Source organism: Amia ocellicauda, chromosome 6, assembly GCF_036373705.1.
Source record: "Amia ocellicauda isolate fAmiCal2 chromosome 6, fAmiCal2.hap1, whole genome shotgun sequence".
NCBI classification, from domain to species: Eukaryota; Metazoa; Chordata; class Actinopteri; order Amiiformes; family Amiidae; genus Amia; species Amia ocellicauda.
The window spans coordinates 49,909,535-49,922,671 of NC_089855.1; the positions used below are offsets into that span (position 1 = coordinate 49,909,535).

A 13,137-nucleotide genomic window follows, 5' to 3' on the forward strand; every position below is an offset into this window, starting at 1 on the left:
TCCGCATTACAGATCCTACATCTCGGTTCCAGACATTTGTGTGGTTTAACCTCATGAAAACGGTACTGGAGGCAACACTGCGGGCAATATTTAGTTTGATCACAATAACTCCGTTTTTTAACCCCCTCAGCAGCGGCCCTCTGCACCTTATGTTCGGAAAAACAGAACGCGGAGAGACAAATCCTTAAGCAATCTTTACATCGGATGGTAGGGGCCAAACCCTTACGACATTGCGGATTGAAACAGACGTTACAGTAACCGTCACAGCGGTGCTTAAGCTTATCATTGAAGGCCTTATAACACCAATGACAAACATACGAACAACCCAAAAAAGCCGTCAAACTCTTTATTCCAAAGTAATGACTATCACTTAGGAAGAGAAACAGTGTCTGTGTATGGGTTTCAGGATGTGTCTGAAATTTCACAAATACTTCCTTTACCTCACAACGGTACCACACAACAATTTTTAAAGACAACAACTCCTCAAACATGGCAATGTCTGAAAAGGCAACCATCTGTTGAGAGTTTAAGCCGGCCCTCTGATGAAGCATTAAAGCCTCTTGCATAGCTTGGGGTTCAGGCATGTCGGGGGTGAGTAGTTTTATTAAACTGTAAGCAAAACAGAGCTTATTGTCCCCATTGGAACTCACCACTAATTGCCTGAGCTTGTTCCTAATTATGTCGTTCTTCAAGCATTTCGACAGTCTTCTAAGCGCCCCACCCTCAGGGTTAGGAACCACATTCATTACCAGAGACAGACTTTCATCAGCTAAGATGGATGCGTTACTTTGCAATAACGCTTCGATTTTAGCCAGAAATTCATCAACATCTAAATTATCTCCACTCAGCATTACAGATAGGTTGCTAAACAAATCATCCCCTCTGAGTTCTAACTGTACAACATCTCGAGGTCTGACCCTTTCAGCAACCTGTTCAAGCATGTTTTGCAAGGCCTCGTGTATGTTGACAAATATTTCTGCATAATTGTCACAATTTAAAAGTTCTGCAAAATTAAAACGCTGAATCATTTCAAAATTGTTATAGGCCGGTCTATCTATAATCACGGGATCACTGGTACTTTTGGACACATCATCATTTTGAACAAAGCCTTCAACCCCTACATTCTCACAGAGCATGTTATCCACAGCCTTATCAGTCTCAGAACCCTCCACATTCCGAACACCCCCACCGCTGACATCTACAAAACCCCCTTTTTGAGGAGGCTCATTTAAAGCCTGTAAAAGTCCTTCAAAGATATCCACCCGGTTAATGTCAAGACCCTCCTCTATAGTGACGGCTGCTTCTGCCGCCGTACTGTGTTCTAATTGTCTCAAATCATTTATAATAGGGGCAGAATTTGGTCGGGGTAGCGTCTCCAAAGCCTCCACCATTTCAAACAAATCGGGGTGAACTAGGGGTTGAACCTCTATAAGCGCTACCGTTGGGAGGTGGTTATTTAGATCATTGACCATCTGTAACAGGTCGGGGTTCACGGTAAGTCTGGTAATTCACATTCTATCGGTGGTGATTGGGGGTTATTTAAATCATTTATCATTTGTAATAGTTCCTGGTTCATTGGGACATCAGAGGAGTTCACAACAGGGCCGAGGGTGTTCTCTCGGGAAGGTCTTTTTGGGGCCCTAACTTGTTCATAATCCTTTAGTTTGTGAGTTCTTTTACCAAGTCCGGACATTTTTTTTATTTTTTATTTTTCCAACAACCCACAATAGTAAGGCGTTTTGTATCTATTAAAACATTAAATACGGTACAATTCGTTAGTAAGGGTATTAATAAGGGTGTTTTGGCTCTCTATCACAAGGTTTTGCCCCACTAACACAAGTCTTTGATTTAGTAACAAGGTATGTAGCAACTCATGCCGACCTTCAGGAAGTAGCTCCGGGGGATGGTGTCCTGGCTCAGCTGCAAAGGATGGTCGCTCCGGTAAATCTCGGTCGAAGGAGGCAGGGAGCGAGCGTATACTCACGGACGGAGACCAAGAAGGCCTTTGCGGTGACACCCTGGCCAATCGCGGTGTACTGTTCAGCGTTTCTGTAGCCAAGAAACGGGGCTGGGGGGACGATGTTGAAACCAGTCCGTCGTTGGGTGGTGTGTCAACCCTGACTGACGGCGACCCCTGAGGTTGTTGGTTGCCTGTATTTGTTCCGCCCGACAATGCGGCGGGCTGAATCTGGATTGTTGAATTACCCCCAGAAGGCTGTGGCCTGAGTAGATGTTGGGGGGTCTCCAAGACCACCGTGGGGGATCCTCTCGGTGATCTCTCCGGGGAAGATGTTTGATCCCACTTAGACGGGGTAATTGTCCTCAATAGCTCATCCACAGAATGACTATCCCAAGAGTCTTGGGAAGAATAAAAATATACATTACATTTACATCTTTAAACGGCGACAGAAATCAAACTTAAAACAACATGTCCAGGACCTTCAAAACCTTTAGCTTTTTTAGACCTTTGAAAATAGGCTTAGACATTCACTACAACGCCTTATTATTTACAGACAATATATTTATTAGGACTTGATAATAAATGTAAAACAGAGAAGCCTCTGTAAATAAACTGTTTCTTAAATGTAATATTGTTAATAAAACACTTTTTATACACACACACACCACATTTCATTTTTAAATGAACCTTCCAAGTGTAAACGCTTCCTGATCCCGGGACTTCCTGTTTCACAAACGTTTTCACGATCTGTTTAAATATTAAATACAATGAACACCTTCAAGCCTTTTCCTACAGCCACTTTAAAACAGAAGTATAATTGCGGGAGATAAGCCAAACAACTTACTAAAACCTTTCGGACAGCTTTACTTCCTAACCAGACGGTCGGGCAATCGGTCATTTCTAAACACATGCCCCAGAAACAAGCCTAGACCTGTCCGGACTTCTAAAGATCTTTCCCAGAACCCCCAAGACCTACAGGAAATGGGCACCCCTCGCTTAAATATTAGCCCTCAACGGGCAAACAAAACCCTTTTAAAAACATTAAAGTTTGAAAGATCTTACTTACCTCCAAAGAATAATCGTTTCTTATGTTTTTCAGCTGGTTTAGCTTTTTGCACTTCTGTGAAGGTAAGAGACATGTTTAACCTTTAACCACCCCGCTTTATAAAAAGCTTTAACCTCTTACAAGCGGCAGATATATACTCACCGCTATCAGATACAGGGGCTGACGGCCTTTCAGATTCTTGAAAGGTTACGGTTCTCGAAGGTAAAACTAAACAAGCCCTCGCTGTGGAAGGCCTTTCGTTGTCTCGAACCACGTTTCTTAATACTGTTAGAAAGGATATTTTTTTAAATTAACAAGACGGGCCTCAAACATCTTACAGAAACGTTATACAAACAAACAGGGGTTTAGTTCTTACCCGGTCGGCAGACAGCCTGTCTAGGGACAACCACTTCTCTTGGTTGATCCTCGGAGACATTAATCACAGGCCTTTCGATAGTTTCTGTGTAATTAAAGAGACCGCCATTAATATATATTAAAACGTTTTCATAACTCTAATGAGCCGCTTCAAAACACAACCACACACCCATACATAAGAACCCTTGAGCGCAAACACAAAAATCTTACCGTCGTTGTTCCAGATGATCTCCTCAGCGTTGGGAATTAACTCCTGTTGACTGGCTGAAAAATAATTTTACAGAACTTAAAACAGATGTTATAACCTTATTTACAATACATGCCCACAACCCGCTCTGAGTCAATGAAAATAATCTGAAGACTTACCTAAAAACTCGTTTAAATCGAAGTCGTTGATGTTGTTTCCGGACATTGTTGATCTTTAGGCTTAAATCGAAAGGTCAGTATGAGTCTGTCGAGCTGAAGACCAGACCTTCATACTTATACTGATGGCCGGATGCCGGATCTGCTTGTAAGGCATTGTTCTGGGCTGGCCTTTGTGCCGTCCTGTTACCAATTAACATATCAAAACCAACCAATAAAATGACCCTGCATCAATTTCAAATAGAAACCAAGATGGCGACGATCTCTCTCCTCTCTACTCTAAACTTTTATTAGAACCTTTTGGTCTCTCAAAAAAACATTTTTAAGCATCAAGACCTATAGTCAATAAACACTAAGAATATTTCAGGCCTTTATACGCGCTAAAAAACAACCTGAGCCAAGAAAATAACTATAAAGATCTAAAATAAGTAGCGCTTTTCCAGTGATTTTTTTTTTTTTTTAATAGCGATGCTTTGTTTGGTATTAAACAAGTCACAAACTACTCAGAACAGCGTTTATCCCCACAAAAGAGATATTTGGGTTTATTTTACAAAGCTTATAAATTATATAGTTTAAAAGTATTCTGAATGTTTTGAGACCACACGCCATGCCTACGTTTGTCTGAGCCCACCCCTGTCCCCCGTGGTGTGAGTGATTTAGCCTTGAGTGTTGTGATCTATTTAGCATTGAGTGATCAGTTGTTTTAATTTTTTAAATGATTCCTTATCATCAGGGATTGAGCCTGCTAAAATACCTTAAAAACATATCCTTATCTTAAGTCTAACTCTTATGAGCTTTAAGACCCTAGAATGTATTTAAGTAAAACGAATGAACACATTATGTGTGAGATAAAATATAACCACAGCTTTTTTTTTTTTTTTTTTTTTTTTACAAAAACAATTAACCTATACCGACAAACACCCACACACACACACACTCTCTTTTTTTAAATTTTATTTTTAATTAAATTTGAGGGGAGAGACAGAGCCATATACATTGGGGTTAACATAAGTACCCTATGCAAAACAGGAATTGTTAGGACCTGTGACCATTACAGACAACAGAACTTGTTGATCTTATAAAATGATTGGGCGAGAGAGAGAGATATAGAGACAGACAGAGACAGAGCCAGTGTGAATATGATAAACGCACTATTCAAAATGGCATTGTTAAGACCTGGGACCATTACAGACAACAGAACTTGTTGATCTTATAAAATGCTTGGGCGAGAGAGACAGAGAGAGAGAGACAGACAGAGACAGAGACAGAGACAGTGTGAATATGATAAACGCACTATTCAAAATGGCATTGTTAAGACCTGGGCCCCTTACATGTATATTTAAAAAAGACCCCCAACCACTACAGGAAGAGCCGACCCATTCACACTCTACAGTTGACCAACAAGAACAACAAGAACAACCGGTTATGGGTGGCCTTGTTGTTCAGGGTTTTAGGGGTGTACACTTTCTGACGGATATGACGTAGGAATAATTAAGGAAATAACTCTAAAATCACGCCCCCCAATTATGACGTAGGAATATTAATAAGCTTAGGGCATACGTCATAACAAAATAGGCCGCGCCCAAAAAACCCTACTATCTACTCCTGTATGGTGCATTTTCTCTCTCTCTATCTGTGATTAAATCCTTACTTATATACATATGTCCATGAACGTTTCTGGTAACTCATGTAAATCACATCACACGACGGGCAGTGATCTTTTCGGTCACTTTGAAAGTTTTGCTCATGACAATCCTTTTCTATTGCGGCACGATGGCTGCCACCGATGAAGGAAAGTCGTCCGCAGTTGGCTGCAAGCTTGCCTGAAGCGCAGGAAAGGACTTACTCGCGACGTGCCACTTAAAGACTGAAGAAGTGGGGGTCGGCCTCACCGAGAGCCCTGAGGATTAGCTCACGTGGTAGAGCGCTCGCTTAGCATTGTAGCGTTATGTTGGGTGTATTTGGATAAGAGTATTTGGGCTCTGAGCTGAAGCACTGATCTAAAGAAAACCTCTCCCCCCGAAAGTTATCAGATTCCCTAAGCTCATCAGCTTGGAAGTGGTTTGCATCAAAGTGACAGTTTTGGGGAGGATGGCACCAAGAAGAGGCCAAATAGTTTGGAATTCTGCTATGAGATGTCTGGAGAAAGGGGCCTGTAGGTGATAAAAACTCTTTGAAGTGGACGAGAGCCGAAATCCCGACATAGAGCTACGAACCCAGGCCAACCGGCATTTCCAAAAGATGGCATGGATTGACATCAGTCATAAATCAAGCCCCCCTCCAATAGGACACTGGGGGCTGAAACCGAAATCCAATCTCAAAAACTCAAGAACCAATCACCTCTTGATCTGACAGACTATAAGGAACAGCGGACAGTCTTTCTCGCTCTCTCTCACCTGAACCAGTAACTCGCTGCCACAGCTCAACCTGTAGCTCTGTTGCCAGAACCGGAACCAGAAACCAACTAAGTCTTTGCCGGCAACAGAAGAGTTAAACTGGGAGAAGGAGATTGAGCCGTACGAAGAATTCTTTTAAAGGACTTTATTAAATAAAGAACTTTACAGACTGCGCTGCCCACCTGTGCCCACCTGATCAGTGGAGTTTTACAGCTGGACAATTGACTAAGTCGACTGTATACGAAAGTGTCAGTCATTTAAATAGCTATTTGAGTCTTAAGAAACTTGACCCTTGGAACAAACACGGCCCTGCTTTCCTCAAAGACTTTGTCTTCAAATAAGTACGGTGAGAGACCCTGCTTGCCAAGAAGATTTTGTGCACAACCTTGGAGCCTTCAAACCAGTGGAAAATCTGTTTGGAAACGACTCTACTTTCGCGAAACCCCAACTTCCAGGTGTATCGACTGAGTGGAAGTTCTTGGACAAAGCCGAACCGGACTGCCTTTGTTCCAAACCACACGGACCTCATGCCGTGTGCTGTTATCTGAGCCCGAAGCCAGAGAGGCCTCTCTGCGACGAAGTTCAGATAAGTTTAACAGTTTGGAGTTCATGATTCATGACATTTGAGAAATCAATTAGAAATGTTAATCTGTGATTCATAACTCTAGAATGTGTAATATCATTTAGTTTTCTGAAATATAAATGTGTGTTGCATTAAACTGTTTTGTTGATAATTTTAGAAATAAAATCTGTCAACGCCGAGAAATATCTTCTCATTCCTGTTTAACTGTTTAGTCTGAAATTGACACAAGTTAATAGACATTAGATTATTGGTGGCCCTGCCTATCCTTAACCATTGAATAATAATCAGTTAAGGGAAATTGTGGTAACAAGTAATGATAGGATCTTTCTCGGCACCTAAACGTGAATGAGACTGATATATATATAACGAGAAGTTACCTGACATAAATACTAACCTGCGTAGTTATTTAATGTCTGACTAATAATACTAACGAGAGACTCACCTTCGTCTTACTAACCGGTATTGTAGTCAATGTGTTTATAACCTTTTTTGTTTAACGATTTGTGTTATCATATGTGATCCCACGGTCTTTGATTTGGTCACGGAAGTGATTTGTCTTCGATTTGGTCACGGAAGTGATTTGTCTTCGATTTGATGATCTAGAGTTTAATTGTAATTAGTTTTTCCCTTTTGTATAATTAGTGTAGTGCTACATTTAGTCTTTGTTTTGAATACATTTGACAATTTATATCTTTGGAATTGGTGTCTGCGTCCAATTATTACAGAAATTGAGTTCTACAAGATTCCAGGATTCGTGATAAGGTGATACTATAAATTCACTTCTTTAATTGAAATGTATAAGTGTACCTTACGCTACAGCATGCGAGAGGCGGCGGGATCGATGCCCGCATTCTCCAAGGCCTCAGGTGCTCGTGCCCCGGTTTCGGGGGAGAGTCGCTCACTTTTCTTGCCGCAGACACAGGCGCAAGGCATTGCCTGTTTGCCGTAAGGTTATCAGACACAACGCGCCGGCGACGGCTGCAGCATTAGCACGCCGGCTGGCCCTTCCGAAGTTCCCCAAAAACGACCGAGATGCCGCTTCGACGTCGTAACCCCAGGAACGACCGCAAAGGCACTCCAACCCTCAATCTTCCGATCCGAAGTCAGACCGAAGAGACTGTATGATGTTTTAGATTAAAGATAGTATGCAGACCGAGCAAGTTAGATTTATCGAGCTAGCAAACAGCCATTGAGGCACCTGTTCGGGACGTACCCTGTAGAAATTCCTGTCAACGATAAAAGGATCAAACGGTGGAGAAAAAGCCCGCAGGATGTTTGTCAAAACTCTGTTTGTGGACTGAATGGCTTTCCCAGATTGGCAGGGACTGTTTTTGGTATTGACTGAGGGACAGTTGTAAAAGACAACCTCTCACCGGACCTCTGGCATACACCAAAGAAAGCCACCTCACCTCTCCCCCGGATCTCACAAAACACAATCCCCCCCGCCCCCAGGGAAGACAGACCGCAATCGGACTCGGGCTTGCACCTTTTGATTGGATGAACGGCCGCAAACATTCTATGTAATTTTCTTTTAAAGCTTCACTCGTGCTTGTAAAAAACCGAGGTCTCACTGAAAGAATGCCCTGACGTGGTTGCTTCCAAGCTAGCTGGTTTACAAAGTTCCTTTTCGCTTTAACGATGATTTCCAAGAAGGGAAATAATCTATCTGTAATCTGTCAACACAGGCACCTTCTTCTCCGTTAAGCCACGCGGTCACCACCAGGAAGATGAACGCACCAGGCCGACCCGGAGTTTTCGCCAATTCGTCTCCAAGCCTCCCAAGAGGGAACATAAACAGGCCTTATTCACAGACACAGGCCCTCACGCAGGGAGACCACCGCTTCACCGCCGCTGCCCCTGCCAAGGGCCCCAGGTCCCATCGAGACTTGAACTCGGATCGCTGGATTCAGAGTCCAGAGTGCTAACCATTACACCATGGAACCAAGCCCGCTGCCCGACTCTTGCCCGTGACGAAGGTTTCTGCTCTACGCACACGTCTCGCTCTGTCGCACGGCCAAGTCCAGAGTGAGCCAAGTTGCGCCCAGAGTGCTGCGTGTGGGGGGTCACTTCGGCAGCCGTCCCTGGTGGTCTAGTGGTCAGGATTCGGCGCTCTCACCGCCGCGGCCCGGGTTCGATTCCCGGTCAGGGAAGGTGGATCTGTTGCTCTTCCCCTAGGACCTGTGTGGTGCATTTTCTCTCTCTCTATCTGTGATTAAATCCTTACTTATATACATATGTCCATGAACGTTTCTGGAGCTCATGTACATCACAATACACGACGGGCCGTGATCTTTTCGGTCACTTTGAAAGTTTTGCTCATGACATTCCTTTTCTATTGTGGCACGATGGCTGCCACCGAGGAAGGAAAGTCGTCCGCAGTTGGCTGCAAGCTTGCCTGAAGCGCAGGAAAGGACTTACTCGCGACGTGCCACTTAAAGACTGAAGAAGTGGGGGTCGGCCTCACCGAGAGCCCTGAGGATTAGCTCACGTGGTAGAGCGCTCGCTTAGCATTGTAGCGTTATGTTGGGTGTATTTGGATAAGAGCATTTGGGCTCTGAGCTGAAGCACTGATCTAAAGAAAACCTCTCCCCCCGAAAGTTATCAGATTCCCTTAGCTCATCAGCTTGGAAGTGGTTTGCATCAAAGTGACAGTTTTGGGGAGGATGGCACCAAGAAGAGGCCAAATAGTTTGGAATTCTGCTATGAGATGTCTGGAGAAAGGGGCCTGTAGGTGATAAAAACTCTTTGAAGTGGACGAGAGCCGAAATCCCGACATAGAGCTACGAACCCAGGCCAACCGGCATTTCCAAAAGATGGCATGGATTGACATCAGTCATAAATCAAGCCCCCCTCCAATAGGACACTGGGGGCTGAAACCGAAATCCAATCTCAAAAACTCAAGAACCAATCACCTCTTGATCTGACAGACTATAAGGAACAGCGGACAGTCTTTCTCACTCTCTCTCACCTGAACCAGTAACTCACTGCCACAGCTCAACCTGTAGCTCTGTTGCCAGAACCGGAACCAGAAACCAACTAAGTCTTTGCCGGCAACAGAAGAGTTAAACTGGGAGAAGGAGATTGAGCCGTACGAAGAATTCTTTTAAAGGACTTTATTAAATAAAGAACTTTACAGACTGCGCTGCCCGCCTGTGCCCACCTGATCAGTGGAGTTTTACAGCTGGACAATTGACTAAGTCGACTGTATACGAAAGTGTCAGTCATTTAAATAGCTATTTGAGTCTTAAGAAACTTGACCCTTGGAACAAACACGGCCCTGCTTTCCTCAAAGACTTTGTCTTCAAATAAGTACGGTGAGAGACCCTGCTTGCCAAGAAGATTTTGTGCACAACCTTGGAGCCTTCAAACCAGTGGAAAATCTGTTTGGAAACGACTCTACTTTCGCGAAACCCCAACTTCCAGGTGTATCGACTGAGTGGAAGTTCTTGGACAAAGCCGAACCGGACTGCCTTTGTTCCAAACCACACGGACCTCGTGCCGTGTGCTGTTATCTGAGCCCGAAGCCAGAGAGGCCTCTCTGCGACGAAGTTCAGATAAGTTTAACAGTTTGGAGTTCATGATTCATGACATTTGAGAAATCAATTAGAAATGTTAATCTGTGATTCATAACTCTAGAATGTGTAATATCATTTAGTTTTCTTAAATATAAATGTGTGTTGCATTAAACTGTTTTGTTGATCATTTTAGAAATAAAATCTGTCAACGCCGAGAAATATCGTCTCATTCCTGTTTAACTGTTTAGTCTGAAATTGACACAAGTTAATTGACATTAGATTATTGGTGGCCCTGCCTATCCTTAATCATTGAATAATAACCAGTTAAGGGAAATTGTGGTAACAAGTAATGATAGGATCTTTCTCGGCACCTAAACGTGAATGAGACTGATATATATATAACGAGAAGTTACCTGACATAAATACTAACCTGCGTAGTTATTTAATGTCTGACTAATAATACTAACGAGAGACTCACCTTCGTCTTACTAACCGGTATTGTAGTCAATGTGTTTATAACCTTTTTTGTTTAACGATTTGTGTTATCATATGTGATCCCATGGTCTTTGATTTGGTCACGGAAGTGATTTGTCTTCGATTTGTTGATCTAGAGTTGAATTGTAATTAGTTTTTCCCTTTTGTATAATTAGTGTAGTGCTACATTTAGTCTTTGTTTTGAATACATTTGACAATTTATATCTTTGGAATTGGTGTCTGCGTCCAATTATTACAGAAATTGAGTTCTACAAGATTCCAGGATTCGTGATAAGGTGATACTTTAAATTCACTTCTTTAATTGAAATGTATAAGTGTACCTTACGCTACAGCATGCGAGAGGCAGCGGGATCGCTGGCCCTCACGCAGGCCATCACCGCAAAGGCACTCCAACCCTCAATCTTCCGATCCGAAGTCAGACCGAAGAGACTGTATGATGTTTTAGATTAAAGATAGTATGCAGACCGAGCAAGTTAGATTTATCGAGCTAGCAAACAGCCATTGAGGCACCTGTTCGGGACGTACCCTGTAGAAATTCCTGTCAACGATAAAAGGATCAAACGGTGGAGAAAAAGCCCGCAGGATGTTTGTCAAAACTCTGTTTGTGGACTGAATGGCTTTCCCAGATTGGCAGGGACTGTTTTTGGTATTGACTGAGGGACAGTTGTAAAAGACAACCTCTCACCGGACCTCTGGCATACACCAAAGAAAGCCACCTCACCTCTCCCCCGAATCTCACAAAACACAATCCCCCCCGCCCCCAGGGAAGACAGACCGCAATCGGACTCGGGCTTGCAACTTTTGATTGGATGAACGGCCGCAAACATTCTATGTCATTTTCTTTTAAAGCTTCACTCGTGCTTGTAAAAAACCGAGGTCTCACTGAAAGAATGCCCTGACGTGGTTGCTTCCAAGCTAGCTGGTTTACAAAGTTCCTTTTCGCTTTAACGATGATTTCCAAGAAGGGAAATAATCTATCTGTAATCTGTCAACACAGGCACCTTCTTCTCCGTTAAGCCACGCGGTCACCACCAGGAAGATGAACGCACCAGGCCGACCCGGAGTTTTTGCCAATTCGTCTCCAAGCCTCCCAAGAGGGAACATAAACAGGCCTTATTCGCAGACACAGGCCCTCACGCAGGGAGACCACCGCTTCACCGCCGCTGCCCCTGCCAAGGGCCCCAGGTCCCACCGAGACTTGAACTCAGATCGCTGGATTCAGAGTCCAGAGTGCTAACCATTACACCATGGAACCAAGCCGGCTGCCCACCTCTTGCCCGTGACGAAGGTTTCTGCTCTACGCACACGTCTCGCTCTGTCGCACGGCCAAGTCCAGAGTGAGCCAAGTTGCGCCCAGAGTGCTGCGTGTGGCGGGTCACTTCCGGAGCCGTCCCTGGTGGTCTAGTGGTCAGGATTCGGCGCTCTCACCGCCGCGGCCCGGGTTCGATTCCCGGTCAGGGAAGGTGGATCTGTTGCTCTTCCCCTAGGACCTGTGAGTAGATAGTAGGGTTTTTTGGGCGCGGCCTATTTTGTTATGACGTATGCCCTAAGCTTATTAATATTCCTACGTCATAATTGGGGGGCGTGATTTTAGAGTTATTTCCTTAATTATTCCTACGTCATATCCGTCAGAAAGTGTACACCCCTAAAACCCTGAACAACAAGGCCACCCATAAAGACCCCCCCCCCCCCCCTGAAGCCAACGCCCCGAAACTCTCCTCTCTATTTAAGACCCCGCGCTGCTTTTAGGCAATACCTCTTTAATTCTCAGCATCTGAAACATCCCGCTTCTTCAACATGTCCAGCGACATCAACATGAAACCCCGCAAGAAACAATCCCGGGCAAGGGTTCCTGTACTCACCAATTTGAAGATTGAACGCTCCTGGGTGTTGTTCTGGGGGGGTCGACGGGGTTACCGCTTTAAAAGGGATCCCAGCTATGTTGGAGTGGAGCTTTTTGCTTTGGGAGAGAAGGAGGATACGTTGGAACCTTTTGAGACGGTGATTGAATACTCTTTTGAGGACTGGTTGAAGGTGATGGCATGGAGAGACCTGGGGCTTGTGGATAAGACTCTAGAAGGCTTGCAAGAGGGTCCAAGAGAAGGCGAAATGGAGTCTCCGACTCAGAGTTTTGAAAGGTGTGAATGGGAAAGCTTGCAGAACTACGGTACAGTGGTGAAGAGTCTATCTCTAACTACTGATCGTAAGGTTTTGTTTAGCAGTACCCTGATTACAAACCCTATTGAAGGGGTTGTGGAGGATCCAGAAAAACAGGTTACTGAAATTATGTTTGACGCCGTGGACTGGCCGTTCTTGAAAGAGGTCATAAACTGTATAAATGATGGTTTTGACATCTTGACCAAATGTTCACAACTGGATTCTGTTAGAAGGAGAATATGCTGGAT

At 44.0% G+C, this 13,137-nt stretch overlaps 4 non-coding genes across 4 annotated transcripts; 2 read left to right on the forward strand and 2 right to left on the reverse strand.

Moving 5' to 3' along the window:
• Window positions 1–8,593: 8,593 nt before the first annotated feature.
• On the reverse strand, window positions 8,594–8,665 carry trnaq-cug (transfer RNA glutamine (anticodon CUG)). Its single transcript has one exon. It is a non-coding gene; the product is annotated as a tRNA-Gln (tRNA).
• Window positions 8,666–8,800: 135 nt separating this feature from the next.
• trnae-cuc (transfer RNA glutamic acid (anticodon CUC)) lies at window positions 8,801–8,872 on the forward strand. The gene has a single exon. It is a non-coding gene; the product is annotated as a tRNA-Glu (tRNA).
• A 3,043-nt stretch (window positions 8,873–11,915) lies between these two features.
• On the reverse strand, window positions 11,916–11,987 carry trnaq-cug (transfer RNA glutamine (anticodon CUG)). The gene has a single exon. It is a non-coding gene; the product is annotated as a tRNA-Gln (tRNA).
• A 135-nt stretch (window positions 11,988–12,122) lies between these two features.
• Window positions 12,123–12,194, forward strand: trnae-cuc (transfer RNA glutamic acid (anticodon CUC)). The gene has a single exon. It is a non-coding gene; the product is annotated as a tRNA-Glu (tRNA).
• Window positions 12,195–13,137: the final 943 nt, after the last annotated feature.